The sequence below is a fragment of the Canis aureus genome, chromosome 5 (genome assembly GCF_053574225.1).
Source record: "Canis aureus isolate CA01 chromosome 5, VMU_Caureus_v.1.0, whole genome shotgun sequence".
NCBI lineage: Eukaryota > Metazoa > Chordata > Mammalia > Carnivora > Canidae > Canis > Canis aureus.
In genome coordinates, this window is record NC_135615.1 from 38013146 (window position 1) to 38030722 (window position 17577).

A 17577-nucleotide genomic window follows, 5' to 3' on the forward strand; every position below is an offset into this window, starting at 1 on the left:
TCCCGCATTTTATTTTAATTGTTGAATTAGGTTTAGGTGATAATTTTTATCTCCTATTATCCCCATAAGGAACTGAGGTTCAGGGAGGTTACATGAAGTCCTCAAATTTGTACATGTGGAGGGGCACTTGGGTGGCTCAATTGGTTAAATGTCTGACTTCATCTCAGCTCAGGTCTTGATCTCAGTGTTGTGAACTCAAACCCTGGGTTGCGCTCCACACTGAGCATGGAGCCTACTTTAAAACAATAATTGTACGTGTGGGAAGTGGGAGATTGATTTCTCACCCAGGTCTGTCCGTTCTTCCCCAAAATCCAAGTGCTGAGCACTCAACAGAGAAATGATAGAAAAGTTTCACTGAAGGGGTGCCTGGGAGGCTCAGTTGGTTAAGCTTCCAACGTTTGATTTTGGCTCAGGTTGGGATCTCGGGTCCTGGGATCATGCCCCACTTAGAGCTCCACTCTCAGCAGGGAGTCTGCTAATCTTCATTGCCCTCTGGCCACCCCCCCCACCTTTCTGGTGCACATCCACTTTCTCTTTCTCTCTCTTTTAAATAAATATTTTTAAAAACCTGCAAGGTCAAAAAAGAGAGAGAGAGAGAGATGTTTCACTTAAATAACATCTCCGTAACATACTGTTAATAATTGAGCTTTATTTCCTTAGTTTTATCTATTTAAAAAAAACTAAACTAGAAAAATACAAAGTTGGTAATTTGAGGAGATGTGAAATGTTTATACCGTTTTCCTTTTTCACTAACATCATCAGAACTATCTTCCTTGTTGCTTCATAGTGTCATTTTAAATAATTGCATACTTCTTAAAACTCAGTAGTAAAAATCCCAATTTAACCGATTAAAGTGGGCTAGGGCTTAAGAGGACATTTCTCTAAAGAGGACAAAGAGGCTGACAGGTATATGAAAAAATGATCTATGTCACTAATTATCAGGGAAATGCAAATCAAACTGCAATGAGATATCACCTCACACCTGTCAAGATGGCTATTAAAAAAAGTGTTGGCAAAGATACGGAGAAATTCGAACCCTTGCACACTGTTGGTAGGAATGCAAAATGGTGCAGCTGCTTTGGAAAACAGTATTTTCTTCAAAAAAAAAAAAATAGAAATACCCTATGATCTAGTAATCCCACTTCTGGGTATTTACACAAAAATATTAAAATCAGGATATCAAAGAGAACACTCCTGTGTTCATTGTAGCACTATTCACAACAGCCAAGATGTGAAAACAACCTAAGTGTCCATCAGCAGATGAATGGATAAAGAAACTGGCATATACATGTAATGGAATACTATTGAGCCTTAAAAATGAAGGACATTCTTCAATATGTGACAACATGGATGAACCTTAAGGACATCATGCTAAGTGAAATAAGCTGATCACAGAAAGACAAATAGTGCATGTTTCCACTTATGAGGTATGTAGAGTAGTCTTCATAGAATCAGAGTGGAGTGGTGATATTAGGGGTGGAGGGAAGGAGAAATGGGAATTACTAGTCAGTGGGCATAAAGTCTTAAACAAGATGAGTAAGTTCTAGAGATCTGCTATACAACAGTGTACCTATACCTATAAGTCATCAGTAATGTATTATACACTTAAAAAATTGTTAAGAGGATAGATCTGATGTTAAGTATTCTTACCACAGTTGAAAAAGAAAGGGGAATACCTGGATGGTTCAGTTGGTTAAGTATGGTGAAATCCAGCCCTACTTTGGACTCCACGCTCATCCAGGAGTCTACTTGGGATTCTCTCTCCCTGTCTTCCACCTCTGCCCTTCCCCTCATTTATGCTCATGCTCTCTTTCTCTCTCTCAAATCAATAAATAAAATCTTAAAAAGAAAAAAAAAAGATGCATAGATACTATTCCACAAGAGGGCTATTCTTGGGAGGGGTTCCTACACATGGAATTGATAGGTCTTAGAATACAGATGCTTTTATGATTTTTGATAATCACTGCTAAATTGCTTTTCAAAAAGGCTATATTGGGATCCCTGGGTGGCTTAGCAGTTGAGCACCTGCCTTTGGCCCAGGGTGTGATCCTGGAGTTCTGGAATTGAGTCCCACATCGGGCTCCCTGCATGGAGCCTGCTTCTCCCTCTGCCTGTGTCTCTGCCTCTCTCTCTCTCTCTCTCTCTCTCTTTCTCTTATGAATTAAAAAAAAAAAAGGCTGTATTAATTTGCAGTTTGATCAATAATTTTGAGGGTCATTTTCTTCACTTCTTGTTAGGCATAAGTTATTGTTAAAAAACGAAAACACACAGACAAAAAGTTGGACTTGTTTGCTAGTATGTACCAGGCCCTTCACACTGGTTAGTCTGGAGAAGTAGCATGAGGCCAGTGGTGGAGCTGGAGGGACAGTGAAGGGGGATGTCTGTTCTCTTTTCTTTCTTTAGTTTTTTTAAGATTTATTTATTTATTTTAGAAAGAGGAAGAGTATGGATGTGAGTAAGGGAGAGGGTTAGATGGAGAGGGAGAGAAGGAATCCAAGCAGACTCCATTCAGCACAGAGCCTGACACAGGTTCGATCTCACAACCCTGAAATCATGACATGGGCAGAAACCAAGAGTCAGACGGTGCCCCAGATGTGTTTTCTACTTTACCTAATGTGGGATTATTAAGAATATTTCTTTAAAAAAAAAAAAGATTTAATTTATTTATTCCTGAGAGACAGAGAGAGAGAGAAGCAGAGACATAGGCAGAGGTAGAAGCAGGCTCCCTGTGGGGAGCTGGATGTGGGACTCAATCCAGGGTCTTTGGGATCACGCCCTGGGCCGAAGGCAGGCGCTCAACCGCTGAGTCACCCAGGCATCCCTAAAAATATTTCATTATAAGCACAGACTCCTTTTGTAATACGTATATTTTAAATTTTTTATTCTGAAGATAATTTATGTTATAAAAAAGTTGCAAAAATAATACAAAAAATTACCTGTATAGTCTTTGCCATATATATATATATATATATATATATATATATATATATTTTTTTTTTTTTTTAAGCTGAAGTAATTAGAAATGTTCCCCAAATGTCAGTCCTTACATCTGCATGATGCTGTATGTCAGGGTTTCTTAGCAGGTAGGATCCCATAGCAACTTGGAGAAAATGCTCAATAAAAGACAGACTCTTGGGCTTGAGCGGGATCTATGAAATCAGAATGTTTGTGGGTGAGCCTGAAAAATCAGTATTTAAACAGCCTCTCCCCCAGGCGGTTCTCATACCCCCCAAGGGCTGAGAAACACTGTTGAAAGTTTCTTCCTTTTCATTTTATTTTCTCCAGCAATATTATGGCTTCCTTACTTGGAAAGCTCTCCAATGTGCTAAAGATTGGGAAAAGTGAGTGAAATATGAGCATCTTTGTTGCAACTTTTCACACTTTGTGTTGCTACTGCTCTGCTGTAGCCAAGCTGTCTTGTAATTTGTCTTCTCAAAAGCCTTCTTTCTCCCTCCAACTAGAAAAAAAGCATCCCAAGGGAGGCCAGGTCCAGAATGGCCATCTGGATGGTGGTGGTCCTATTAGTCCTTGCCACTTATATCCTGGATGTCCCAGGGAGTGGTGGTTCAAGGCCTTCCTGTCTCCTGGCTTTGTTGGAGCAGCAGCCGGGAGGTCCTAAAACAGTGAGAGTAGCAAGCAGGCCAGAGGTGGATGGGGTAGGGAGGTGGGTTCCCATCAGATCCTGGCTCCTGGACTTCCTGCTATTTCTTTTGTTTATCGCTGAAGCTTTTCCATGCACGCTTTGTCTCTCTTGGACACTGTGGGCATGTCCTTTCCACATGTGTGTTATGCACTGGCCATGTCCCAGGTCATCTCCATAGAGATGCCCCTACCACTTCCACCTGCCTCTCTTTTTCCACCTCAGAGTGGTTCTTTCCAAACTGTAGATCTGACCAGGTCCCCTAATAGCTTAGTGACTTAACAACTATGAAAAAGGTGTGTGGGAAATGTGGCCAGAAGGACAGCCGAGAGCCAAACTGTGGAGAATTTAAGATGAAGCAAGACTTGTTGTTAAATGTTGTTTGATTCTAAGTTTATCGTTTCCTACGTTAAAAAAGTAATACAACATACCAAGTCTTATAAGCCTGGATTACCTTTGAAATGGAAAAAAAAATGTTTAAACAGTGTCATCATGGTTAAGATAGACAATTTGGAAAATAATATGGAAAATCGAGGGAAACAGTTGCCAGCAGCTTACCAGCTGGCAAATCAAGCTTACTGTGTGCCCCTGGGTATGAAATAGTGTGGAGAATGAGGGCTCAGGCTCCGAATCAAGCAGATCTGAGCTCAGATCCCTTTTTCCTCCCTGTTAGGTGTGGGCAACTCTTGGGCAGCTTAATTATTTTCTTGGAGCTTGGAGTTTCTCATTGTTAAAGGGAGGATCAAAATAGTGCCTCACTTGTCATGATGGTTAGGTGAGATAGAAATGTAAAGCCGTTTGTTAGCAGAATGCTTACTTAGTAAGTGCAAGTTCTCCTTCATGGCATTCATTTCCTTTTGGTCCTTTCCCTGCAAGTAGTATTTTGTTTTTACATAGTTGTGATCACACTGTCCTTATAATTTTATTTCCTGCTTGTTATGCTTAACATGGTAGCCCAAGCATTTTCCATGCTGTTTTCAACTCATTAACATACATTTTAGTGGCTCCATAATATCCAATTGAGTGGATATAACAGATACACCATAGTTTAGTCAACCATTTCTTTATTGTTAGTCATAGGAATTATTCCAGATTCCTTGTTTCATATAACCCTATGTATGAACACTTTTGATGTAAAGCGTTATCCTCCTTCTACCAGTTAAAAACCATTTCCTTGGGGAAAAGTCTTAGAAGGGAGACTGTAAAGTCAAAGGGCCTGTACTTGTATCAATGACCTATGCTGCCAAATTGGTTCCTGTAGAGTCAGCCTTCACTTCTATTTTCAGGGCAACAGAAGAGATTTGGGCTAAAGGACCCAGATTATTTATTTATTTATTTATTTATTTATTTATTTATTTATTTATAAAATATTTTATTTATTTGAGAGTGAGAGAGAGAGTGTGCATGAGCATGGGGAAGGGTAGAGGGAAAAACAGACTCCTCACTGACCAAGGAGCCCAATGAGGGGCTTGATTCCTGGATCCTGAGATCATGACCTGAGCTGAAGGCAGACACTTAAACGAGTAAGCCACCCAGGCACCTGGACCTGGCTTTTATTATGCAGTGTATTTGTTGACATGCCAGATAGGGTTGGAGGTTGGGAAAGCTGTAGTGATGAACTGCCCATCCTGGGATGCTTGGTCATCCTAGCATGATGGTAAAGTTGTCCAACAGAAAGAGAACCAAAATCTGGAGTATTTGAGAAGTATTGTCTTTTCCTTTAGTTAATGTTTGACAAACCCACTTAGACACTCACTTCACTTGGAACTTCTTGGGATGAATTGGCTGTGAGAAAGGAGACACACCTACCTGGGGTAGGGTGGCTGATAATTAAGTGCCTCCCAGGAAGCAGGGGCCCAGAAGCTTTAGTATCTTCCCAGACTCCGGTAAGTGAAGTGAAGGTTGTGTATAGTGCTCACCCTTTTTCCAATCCTGGCTGGTTGATCTGCTCTCCAGAAGCTCTCTTTCTTGGCAGGAAGGAGTTGGTAGCCCTCAGAGGACAGCTGTCGGTTCCCCCTTCTGCCCCCGGCGGCTTCCTAGGCCTGGGTCTTTCTCTGCACTGTACCCCTGACACAGAGGCCTTGGGAAGGGAAAGTGACAGTGCTTAGGCTGCAGGCTAGTGGAGGGGGTCAGAGACTGTACTTCCTCTTCCAGCCCTTTCAAAGCATTTTTAATCCGATTAGGTTTTCAACAAATACTTGAAGATTTGCCCTCCTCTGAGAGGCTCACAGGGTTGAGGAAGAGCTTTCCTCTGTTTGCTTTTCCTTTATGTGGAAACCTACTTGGGCGGTTTCTACAATCAACTCCCCGCCTGCCTGCCGCTGCCCCCCCCGCCCCCCCCCCCCCCCCCCCCCCGTTCCACCCCCCATGCTACCACCCCGCCCCCTCCTCATCCCTCTCTCACCTCGGAGATTCCAAGCAGGCTGGAATTTACCAACCTCAGGGCTCTGGCCACCTGTGGCTTTCTGGGCCTAATGAACTCTCATGCCCTTCAGGAGCACCACTTTGAGCCGTGGGCTTAAGGCCACTGCTCTGACCTCTCCTGGCCTTGTAAGTGTGGTAGACTAACCTCCCTCTTGCAGGGCAGCCAGCAATATTGCATCTTGCCTCCTGTGGATGGAGAAAGCCAGGAAGATGGGGGCCAAGCTGGGCTTGGTTTTGGAGAGCAGAGACCTGGCTCTCAGCTCCTTACTACTATTCTTCCTCCCCTTTTAATTATTTAGTAAGCTCTCTGCCCAACCTGGGTCTTGAACTCACTAGGGGTTAAGCAGTGTAAATGTGCTGGGAGGAGGACACACACACACACACACACACACACACACACACAGAGCTATGTGTCTGGCTGTATATATGGAGCAAACACTGGAAGTGGGGTGATGTGGAAGGGAAGGAGGGCAGATGGTCAAGCAAATTAAATATACATATTAATGTATATGTTAATATACATATTAAACCAGAGAATAAATCCTTGGTGAATTCAGTACAGGATCAAGCCTTGGAAGATTCCAGAATGACTTCCCAGAGGAGGTGGCAGATAAATGGACAAGTGTCTCTTGCAAAAGACAAGTGCAAGGAACTAGATTTGTTCATCCAACAAATATTTGTTGAGCATCTGCTGGATGTCAGATACTGCTCTAGAGGCTAGGAGGCTAGTGGAGAGCAGGACACATACAGACCCTGCCAGTCCAATGGGGAGAGACAGATGAATGAAAAGATAATGTGTTAGGTGGCATTGAAGAAGAATTACTGTGACACAGGTTAAAATGCTTAGGAAGATTTGATTCAGGACTTTTTTAGTGGGAAAAAGAGTGAGTTCAACTCACTATAGCAGACAGCTCGACATCTGTAACAAACAAAGTAAAGGGGGTCTGGGGATGGAAGAGACATCAAGGGTGTGGGAATTCTTGTTAAATCATCAGGATTCTTTTTTTTTTTTAATGATTTTATTTATTTATGAGAGACAGAGGGAAGCAGAGACAAGGGCAGAGGGAGAAGCAGGCTCCCTGCAAAGAGCCTGATACAGACTCAATCCCAGGACCCCAGGATCACAACCTGAGCTCAACCACTCAGGCACCCAGCTGCCCCAATCATCAGGATTCTTGCAGAAGGCAGGCCAAGCAGTTAAACATCACAGGTGGGGTAGAGGAGTTTGATCAGATAACACAAGAGTAGGGGCTGACTTAGGACTCTTTGTTAAGGACAGGCCAAGTGGAGGCCTAGTTGAGAAGGGTTCAGAGGCGTCTCACACAGGTTTGGTCAAGGAGAGTATTCGGTGGTGTTGAAAGGTGCTGTAAATTAAAATAAAACGTGTGGGAGAGAGCAGCTAGAATGAGATGGGGGCTGCTTTTTATTAGAGGCTGTTAGCAAGGCCTCTTGAGGAAGGTAATTTCCCAGCAGAAATCTAGATGGTGTCAGGGAGCCAGACCTTCAGACAACTCCAGGAGGTGTCCCAGGTTGAGGAAACAGCAAGTGGGAAGGCCCTGACAGGTGGTTTGGTGTGTTTGAGCAACCATGAGGAAGAAGAAGTCTATAGGGGAAAAGTGGTAGGAAAGATCAGAAGGGGTGTGTGTGTATGTGAGGGGGTGTTGGGGAGGGAGGGGTGTGTGTATAGACCCTGCAAGGTTCTTGTAGGATGTGGTAAGAAGGGGTGAGGGAATGGAGAGAGGGATAGTCTGCGCCCGAGGTAAGAGGGAGTTTTGCCCACCTAGAGGGCTGCAAGGGGTCGTGTGTTGCCCTGGCATAAAAAAGGATCATGTGCCAAGGAGAGTGCCTGGGGAGGCCAAGAAGGTGGAGGTGGAGATGGTTGGGGGGCAGAGGTGAGGAAGACTGAGAGCTGAAGGAAAGGGGCAGACCATGCCTGTCTTTCACATCTATTCAATCAGGGCTTCTCAGTCATTTTAATGAGAGACTCCTTCCCTGAGTAAAAATCAGGCAATAAAGGGAGGAATGCCTCCCCATTTAACTTGACCGAGAACTGCAGAAGACGAAAGGAGGGTTGGTTGAAACAAAGTTAGAGCTGGCCTAGTTTGGTTGGCTGCCGTTCCTATAAATATCACCCTCCTGGTCCTGGAAAGGCATCAGTGACGGCTGTTGGAGCTACTGGGGAACATCCTTCCTGTTCAGATGTCCAGGAGTTGGCTGTGTGTGGACATCCACGTGCAAAGTGCCTGGAAGCAGGGGGTGAGCACGCAGAACAAGAAGTTCAGGATTCTGAGCCCACCTCTCTTACCCTTGGGGCCGGCCCCACTTCCTCTGGGGGCCCAGGCATCCCTCTGGCAAGTCTTCAGCTAAGAAATATGCAGAAGTCATTGGCCAGACTTAGAACTAATCCTTTGTGCCAAAGGGGCTGGTGGAGGGGAGGGCGCTTTGCCAGAACCAGGATGTTCCTTGCTAGTGGTGAACCCTACCGCCTCCCAGCCATCCCGCTGATTTTCTTTTAGAAGTGGGGGAAATGGGATTGAGGGCCCAGTGTAATTCGGCAACATGTGAGTTAAAAAGCAGATGAAAACCCACAGAGTAACCAGACATTCTTCTCTTTGCATGCAAGATCCTGCTGAATGTTGGAAGAGGAAGGAATATTTTTCTTCCTTTTCAGACATTACATCCTGTAAGGAGAAGATTTGGAACAGATGGGGGCCACGGGGACCTCACTGTATTTGCTTATATCCCCCTACCCCCTCCCACAACCAGAAATGGTTCATTTATTTTTTTCGTAGTGAAGTTAATTTTTTTTCCTTTTTCTTTTCTTTCTTTCTTACTGTCTTTTTTTTTTTTTTTTTTTTTTTTAAAGAGAGAGTAGGAAAGTAAGATGTCAGGGGTCAGGGAGAAAAATCCACAAGGTTCCAGAAAAAAAATCTACTTTTTATCACAGAGGCTTCTTCAAAGTCTAAATATAGATAATGAACTCAAAATTTCATTTTAGGTTTAATCGCTGTCCCAGTGACTTCTGCATTAAGGAGAAGGCAAGATAAAGGATCCCTTACCAGGTGGAGAAAGAGGCTTTCTGAGTAGTGAAAGGTAAGGGCATGTTTCTGAAATTGTGGGTACACGATGTGGGAAAAACAAAATTGGTAGTGCTTTTTGGGGGCAGCTCAGGTTTTTGAACGATTTGTAGCCCCCCTTCTGTTGGAGTGATTGCATTAGAGAAGACGGTGAGAGTGGTGGTATCATGGGCCTTGGTGCACGTGACTGGCTGCAGCAGGGTCTCTGATGGGGTGGGGTCCTTGGCATGGTTGTGGGCAGCTGGATGCGTGGTGTGTGTTAGTCTCCAAACCACAGCCGGTCCTTTTTGCTAAGAGTGTCCAAGGCACAGTTCTCCTTCCCCTGAACCCTGAAGGGGGCTCTGCCAGTGGAGTCTGATGGCAGGAATTAGCCAGGGTGGGCCAGCCAAACTGCCTGCTGCTGTTTTATCGGTTCCCGGAAGGGAACAGGGGGTGGTTGCATGTGAAAAGGGAAGGGCAGGAGGAAGAGCACACGGCCTCTGTGTTTTCCTTTATTGTCCTTCCTTTCTGATTCCCTGGAGCCTATGTCGGGCTGTCTCTTACTTTGGGTGGGATTGTGAGTGCCCAGGTCTAGTCCACCGCCTGCCTCTGGCATGCCGTTTCTGAAGGATGTTCTGGAGAGTCGGTTTACTGAGTCAACAGCCACAGCAAGCTGATTCGGGAAGGGGAAGGGGGAGGTGCTAATGGCTATAAGCTCAGGTTCTTAGTGGATACGGAGAGCTATTGCTTTGGACTCTCTTCCCTGCCTCTAAGATACATCTTGCTAAGGTCAAGAAAGACCTAATTTAAAAATCAGTTGACAGGAGAGCAATATGGCCCACATGCCTAGAATAGGATCTCCCATCTTGATTCTTCATTCTTAACTTCTAGAACTAGATAATGTGGTAGATGATGTGCGATGGGAACAGTCGATTCTGCCTCCCTGTCTGTTAGTCTGGCTATTGGAGAGGATGCTGGAAGAGCAGCACCTGGTGCTGGAGCACCATGCATTGCCTACTGGGCACCGCAGTTAGGACTTCAGGGGGCACACCAGTGCATAAACTATAGGTCTTGCTTTCCCAGAACCCAAATGCAAATTTAAGAGTATTTAATTCACGGTGGAGGGAGGGGGGTGGGGGGTGGGGGTGACTGGGTGACAGGCACTAAGGGGGGGGCACTTGATGGGATGCGCACCCCGTGTTATTCTATATGTTGGCAAATTGAACTCCAATAAAAATAAAATAAAATAAAAATAATTCATGGTGGAGTCACCAGGGTTAGGCAAGCATATACACAGGAGACTGAATAATTTCAGTTAGCAAGTACTAAGCAAGCACCTGCCATTTGGGAGACCCTGTGGATACAGCAGAGGATGGGACAGAGTCTCCACCTTGTTGGAACTACAGTCCCATGTGATGGATGGCCTAGTCAAAGGCTCTGGAGCTACACTCTGGGAATTGCTCTGTTAGAGGACACAAGAGGGGCTGGAGGTCCGTCAGGCAGACTTGGGGAACTGAGAATGCCCTCCTGGAGAAGTGATGTTTAAGTTAATCCATGAATAAGAAGACCTAACATTTGTTGAGTGTTTACTCTTATTAGTTGACGTGGTACAGTCCTTTAGTCCTGGCATCATTTTTATTTGTTCCCTCTTTTATTCTGAGAAGTATTGTGTTGGGATGGTGAATCGTATGGAAATCTGCTATATGCCCAACACGGCTGTCAGAGCTCCACTACTAGAGTAGTGCCGGCTCATACTAAGTGCTCAAAAATGGGGATCCCTGGGTGGATCAGTGGTTTAGCGCCTGCCTTCCGTCTAGGGCGTGATCCTGGAGTCCCAGGATGGAGTCCCACGTTGGCTCCCTGCATGGATCCTGCTTCTCCCTCTGCCTATGTCTCCCCCGCCCCCCTCTCTGTGTCTCATGAATAAATAAATAAAATCTTTAAAAAAAAAATAGTAAGTGCTCAAAAATGACCTATTTCCTGGTCACTTGACTTAGCTCATTTAACCCTCATAACAACTCTGGACTGGGTAGTAGTTTACTGGTTAGGGGTTGCTTTTGGTTGCAATAAGAGAAACCTTTTGTAACAGTGGTTGTAGTCACAATGGCATTTATTGTGGATGAAACAAAGAATATAGGCTTTGGTGGTTTGCAGGTTGGCAGTGGCTCACCAATGACATGAAGACTCAGATTCTTTTTTTTTTTTTTTTAAGATTTTATTTATTTATTCACGAGAGAGGCAGAGACACAGGCAGAGACACGGGCAGAGGGAGAAGGAGGCTCCATGCAGGGAACCTGATACGGAACTTGATTCCGGGACCCCGGGATCACCTCCTGAGTCAAAGGCAGACATTCAACCACTGAGCCACCCAGGCGTCCCAAGGACTCAAATTCTTGTTCTCTTTCTACTCCACCATCAGGGTTGGCTATATAATTTATGGGGCCCAGTGCAAATGAAAATGTGGGATTCCTTGTTTAAAAAGCAGGAAAAATTGGCAGGCCAGGTGGCTCAGCAGTTTAGTGCCTGCCTTCAGCCCAGGGTGTGATCCTGGAGTCCCGGGATTGAGTCCCGCATCAGGCTCCCTGCATGGAGCCTGCTTCTCCCTCTGCCTGTGTCTCTTGCCCCACTGCCCCCTCTCTGTGTGTTGCTCATGAATGAATAAATAAAATCTTAAAAAAAAAAAAAGCTGGAAAAAAGTGCCATTTAAGGTACTAAAATGTAAAGCTTTTTACTTTCTTTGTAATCTTTCTTTTGAGTATGGCAGTTTATTTGCTACTTAACATTCTAAAAAAAGAAATAACAATATTAAATTATTACCTAGAATTTTACTGTTTATATTGTACAGTGCTGGTTTTAAATGCAAGCATAAGAGCATTTAACTGGTATGCAAAATTATGCAATTATATTCAAATGAGATAATGTTCAAATTATCTTTTTTTACCAAGCCATTTTTCTTCTAAAATGCTCACATTTATTGATGAAAAGTAAAAAGCAAAATACAATTTATAATTAGTGTTAAATGAGATACCACCTCACACCAGTGAGAATGGTAAAAATTAACAAGACAGGAAATACAAATGTTGGAGAGGATGTGGAGAAAGGGGAACCCTCTTGCACTGTTGGTGGGAATGTGAACTGGTGCAGCCACTCTGGAAAACTGCGTGGAGGTTCCTCAAAGAGTTAAAAATAGAGCTACCCCACGACCCAGCAGTTGTACTGCTGGGGATTTACCCCAAAGATACAGATGCAGTGAAAAGCCGAGACACCTGCACCCCAATGTTTATAGCAGCAATGTCCACAATAGCCAAACTGTGGAAGGAGCTTCGGTGTCCATCAAAAGATGAATGGATGTTTGAAAGTTAAATATTAGGTTTTTTTTTAAGAATTTAATATCTGTGATTACAGTGCTCAGTTTTCATTTCATTTGCAAAATAAAGAATTAGTATTAGGCTTCGTGCATGCTCTGTTCATAGGTATGTGGGAAGAGTATTTGCATGTATGATACACATACAAGCAATAGGATGTAATTTTGCTAAGTGTTTTTCAACCACTATGTGCAAATGGTGTTAATATAGCTCTGATTTGTGAGTACCTCTGGAACCATGAATAGGAACAGAAGCAAGAAAATGGATATTCAGGACTCTTGAGTTCCTATCCTTCCTTTGGCAAGAAGTACTGCCTTTGTGCTGAGAGGCAGGACCCAACAAGCTCATTTGTCCTCTCTCTTCCATGAGGGCTCCTGCCACCCAGGTCCTCCTCACTTTCAGAGCTGTGTTGGTCTCTCATGGTAGCCAAAGCACAATACACAACTCTCTCATTTGGGATGTAACTCCCTCTTTTTTTTTTTTGAGGACGTAGGGCAAGGGAGGGGAAGTGTTGCTGTGGCATCTGAATGGTGCTAGTCATCCCAGCAGATGTTGAAGGTTATAAGTAATTCTGTGTGACCCTCAGGGACAGAGATGCCCATGTTTTCTTTAACTTGTAAATGTGATTTTATGATAGATGAGACCCTCTAAAGCACAGGGCGCAGGGCTCTCTTGCCTGGTTCTAAGAGTAGTGCTGTGTTTCCAGAAGTCCTCAGCTGACTTCTTTTTAAGTTGTATTGACCTGGATTAATCACTGGCAAAAGGAAGGTGGGTTTCTATAACTTACTTAAACCAATCATGGTAAGTTCCCTGGAATGAGCATGTGGCCTCTGGACAAAATTGGGGTTCTGTTAGTAAGGCAGAAGAGAGAGAGCTGGGTACTCAGCCAATGATGTGTCCTCAATTATTCTCATTTTTCTGAAAGGGACTTCAAAGTTTGGAAAGGTTAAAGTCACACCTGGAAAGAGGTGGATCTCTGGTTGGAACTCAAGAAGCCTAACTTGGAATATGTCTTGACCATCGTCCTTACTGCTTCCTGTGGCTTTTGAGCAGGAGGTAGTCTTGTTGGCGAGTGAGGCAGGAAAGAGGGCTGGAAGGAGCCTTCCAGGCAGAGGAAATAGCAGGTGCAGGAAGCCCAGAGGGAGAAAGAGATGGTATGGTCTAGCTGAGAATTAAAAGATATCATGAGAACCTTGAGCATATTATGTGAAGGGGAGCCCTGGGGGATGAGGCAAGAGAATGGACAAAGCTAAGGCTGCTGGGTGGAGGCAGGAGGTGGCAAGATTAGGATCAGACATGGGCCAGGAGGTTGTTGAAAGATTCTAGTAGGGCAGACTTAGTAGTGACTGAAACAGGGGAGGGAGGAGGTAATGTGTGCGATCAAAAGATACTTAGAAAGTAGAATTGATAAGGTCTGGTGATATAAAGGTGGAAAAGAAGGAAGAATCAAGGATGACACCTGAATTTATGGCTTGGAACTGGGTTGGTGGACCTGCCATTCAGATACAGAAAACAGGAGGTGGTGCTGGGGGAGAGTGTGGAGGAGAATGAGTACCCCCACCTTTTTAAAAGTCTGATGTTGGACATGTTAAGTTCGGGGACATAGAGTAGAGCTGTCCTGTAGACCTTAGAGTCTGCAACTCAGGATAGAAGGCTATACTAGAGAGATGTGGGCTTCTTCATATATAACCTTTGGATTCCACTGTGGGTGAATGTATAACATGTGCAAAGGGAGTCTAGGACAAGCCTCAGAATCCCAGGATATAAGGAAAGCAGGTCTACAGGGGAAACTGAGTAGTTGTTGCCTCTAATAGAAGAGTTCAGGAGAACTTGGTATTATTAAAACCAAGGAAAGAAGCTTTAAGGAGGATAAGGTAAGACCTGAGTACTGAGGAAATTGACAACTGTGGTGAGGGGTGTGTCAGGCCACAGCTTGATAAGCAGGAAGTTGACAGGACACTGGGATGTGGGAGATTAGAGGGGATGTGGATGGAAGGGTAGTGGTAACTACAGAGTGATGGGAGGATCCAAGGAAGGTTAAAAAAAAAAAAAAAAAAAAACCCACAACGGGGAAGACTTGGGCATCTTGACTGCTGGTGAGAAGTAGCCTTCTGGTAGACCAGAAGCTGCAGAGACAGAGAGGAGGTGGGTAATGAATAGTGCAAGCACCTGCGGGGGCAGGAGGGGTTGGGATTCAGGGCTCAGATGGGATAGGTACTCTGCCCATTGGAACAAGTGGGGAAGAGGCAAGGAGGATGCCCATGTGGGAGAGTGTGTGGGAACAAGAATTTGAATTTCCATTTGGATGGTTTGCTCTGTAAGGCAGCGGAAAGAGGAGGCGGTAGGTCAGATGTTTAGGAAGGCTGAGCTCTGAATTTTCTGCCATAAAGACAAGAGAACTGACCAGCAAGAAGGGGAGCTCCTCTATTGTGTGCAACCAGCATAGCCACACATGTCCTTGTACTTGGAAGGATTTCATGCTTTAATGCTCTGCTGCCACTATCTTGAAGTTCTTAATTATTGAATAAAGAGCCCCTCATTTTCATTTTTTTGTATAAATATATCCCATGTAATAATATTAGGGTCATGCTTACATTAAAAATTATTCATTGTGGCTGCACCAGTTCACTCTGAAAAACTGTGTGGAGGTTCCTCAAAGAGTTAAAAATAGATCTGCCCTACGACCCAGCAATTGCACTGCTGGGGATTTACCCCAAAGATACAGATGCAATGAAACGCCGGGACACCTGCACCCCGATGTTTCTAGCAGCAATGTCCACAATAGCCAAACTGTGGAAGGAGCCTCGGTGTCCATCGAAAGATGAATGGATAAAGAAGCTGTGGTCAATGTATACAATGGAATATTCCTCAGCCATTAGAAACGACAAATACCCACCATTTGCTTCAACATGGATGGAACTGGAGGGTATTTTGCTGAGTGAAGTAAGTCAATTGGAGAAGGACAAACATGATATGGTCTCATTCATTTGGGGAATATAAAAAATAGTGAAAGGGAATAAAAGGGAAAGGAGAAAAAAATGAGTGGGAAATATCAGAAAGGGAGACAGAACATGAGAGACTCTTAACTCTGGGAAACGAAATAGGGGTGGTGGAAAGGGAGGTGGGCGGGGGGTGGGGGTGACTGGGTGATGGGCACTGAGGGGGGCACTTGATGGGATGAGCACTGGGTGTTATTCTATATGTTGGCAAATTGAACACCAATAAAAAATAAATTTATAAAAAAAAAAAAAGAAAAAAATTATTCATTGTGCATCTGACATTCAGATTCCACTATATTTTATTGGGTGACCTTACGTGAAAATTATGTGGCTGGTCCTGCTGGGAGGCTGAGGATAATAGTGATGGTGTCGCAGGTCCCAGGAGGTCTTCTCTGTGAAGCGCCAAGTGGTGGTGGGGTGGGGTGGAGACTGGATGTGTTGTCGATGTTACTTAGAGGCTGTGTAACCATTTCCTGAGATTCTAACCACCTGAAAGTCTGTGTGGAGGAGGCAAATGGTGCAAGGCCTCTAGACTCCGTAATTTCCCATCTCATTTGGGTGAAACCCAAAGGCCTTATCTTGGTTTGTGAGGCTCTACCTCCCCTTCCATTTCATTTCCCACCCTTGCTGTGCTCACTGTAGCCTCTGGTCAGCTTGCTGCTCCTCAACACTCCAAGCTGGGTTAGCCCCAGGCCTCTGCTGTGATGGTTCCTTCTGCCTGGAATGTTCTTTGTGTAAGTAACTTCAAGGCTTATGGTCCTTGTTCTCTCTGGATCCCTCAGAGGCTTTCCCTGACCACTTCTTTACAACAGTACCACCCCCTCCATCTTTTGTGTTGTTCTGTTTTGCCTCATATCATTTCTCACCTCCTGATATACATTTATTTTGTCTCTTTTCTTTAAAATGAAAGCACCATGGGAGTAAAGACTTTATCTCGCTTACTGATGTAACCCATGTTCCTAGGCACACAGAAGAAACTTAAACTTTGTTGAGGGGCACCTGGGTGGCTCAGTTAAGTATCTGCTTTTGACTTGGGTCATGATCCCAGAGTCCTGGGATCGAGCCCTGAGTCAGGCTCCCTGTTCAGTGGGGAGTCTGCTTCTCCTTCTTCCTCTGCCTGCCAATCCTCCTGCTTGTGCTCTCTCTGTCAAATAAATAAATAAAATCGTAAAAAAAAAAAAAAAATCAAACATTTGTTGAAGTAATATATAAAATGCTATATCTGGGCAGCCCCGGTGGCACAGCGGTTTAGCGCTGCCTGCAGCCCAGGGTGTGATCCTAGAGACCCAGGATCGAGTCCCACATCAGGCTCCTTGCATGGAGCCTGCTTCTCCCTCTGCCTGTGTCTCTGCCTCTCTCTCCCTCTCTCTCTCTGTGTTTCTCATGAATAAGTAAATAAATAAATCTTAAAAAAAAATAAATAAAATGCTACATCTTATCAGTATTTTAGATCAAGTATTTTTATTTTTTATTATTTATTTATTTTTAAAAGATTTTATTTATTTGTTCATGAGAGACCCACAGAAAGAGGTAGAGACACAGGCAGAGGGAGAAGCAGGCTCCATGCAGGGAGCCTGACGTGGGACGTGGGAGATGGAACTCGATCCCAAGAATCCAGGATCATGCCCTGAGCCGAAGGCAGATGCTCAATAGCTGAGCCACCCAGGTGTCCCAGATAAGGTATTTTTAAAGGAGAATTTTTAAAAATCTTGGGATATCTAGCTAGCTAGCTAGCTATCTTAATGGTGCTCAACAATAAAAGGAATGAACTAATGTTATATACACCAACATTAATAAATCTGAAATGCATTATAAGTGGAAAAAGCCAGAGTCAAAAGGCTACACACTGAATAACTTCATGATATTCTAGAAAAGGCACAGTTATAAGGACATAAATCAGAGGTTGCCAGCGGCTGAGAATGGAGGGAGGGGTTGGCACAAAGTACCTGTTTGGGGTGATAGAAATGTTCTCTATTTTGACTGTGGTGGAGGTTCCATAACTCTGTGCCTTTATGAAAATTGTTAGCTCTTTACTACAAGGATGAATTCTACTGTATGTAAATCATACCTTAGTATTAACTAAAAGATACCCT

The 17577-nt window shown here is 44.1% G+C and overlaps 1 long non-coding RNA gene across 3 annotated transcripts in view; it reads left to right on the forward strand.

The window, feature by feature from the left end:
* The window catches only part of LOC144314030 (uncharacterized), a 98253-nt gene that overhangs the window by 47196 nt on the left and 33480 nt on the right, over nt 1-17577 (forward strand). For 2 of the 3 annotated variants that reach the window (XR_013379674.1, XR_013379675.1), the window contains exon 3: nt 9063-9157. This is a non-coding gene — a long non-coding RNA (uncharacterized LOC144314030). Of the gene's footprint in view, nt 1-8226; nt 8321-9062; nt 9158-17577 lie in introns of those variants that run through there. The other variant, XR_013379676.1, reaches the window with a different exon arrangement.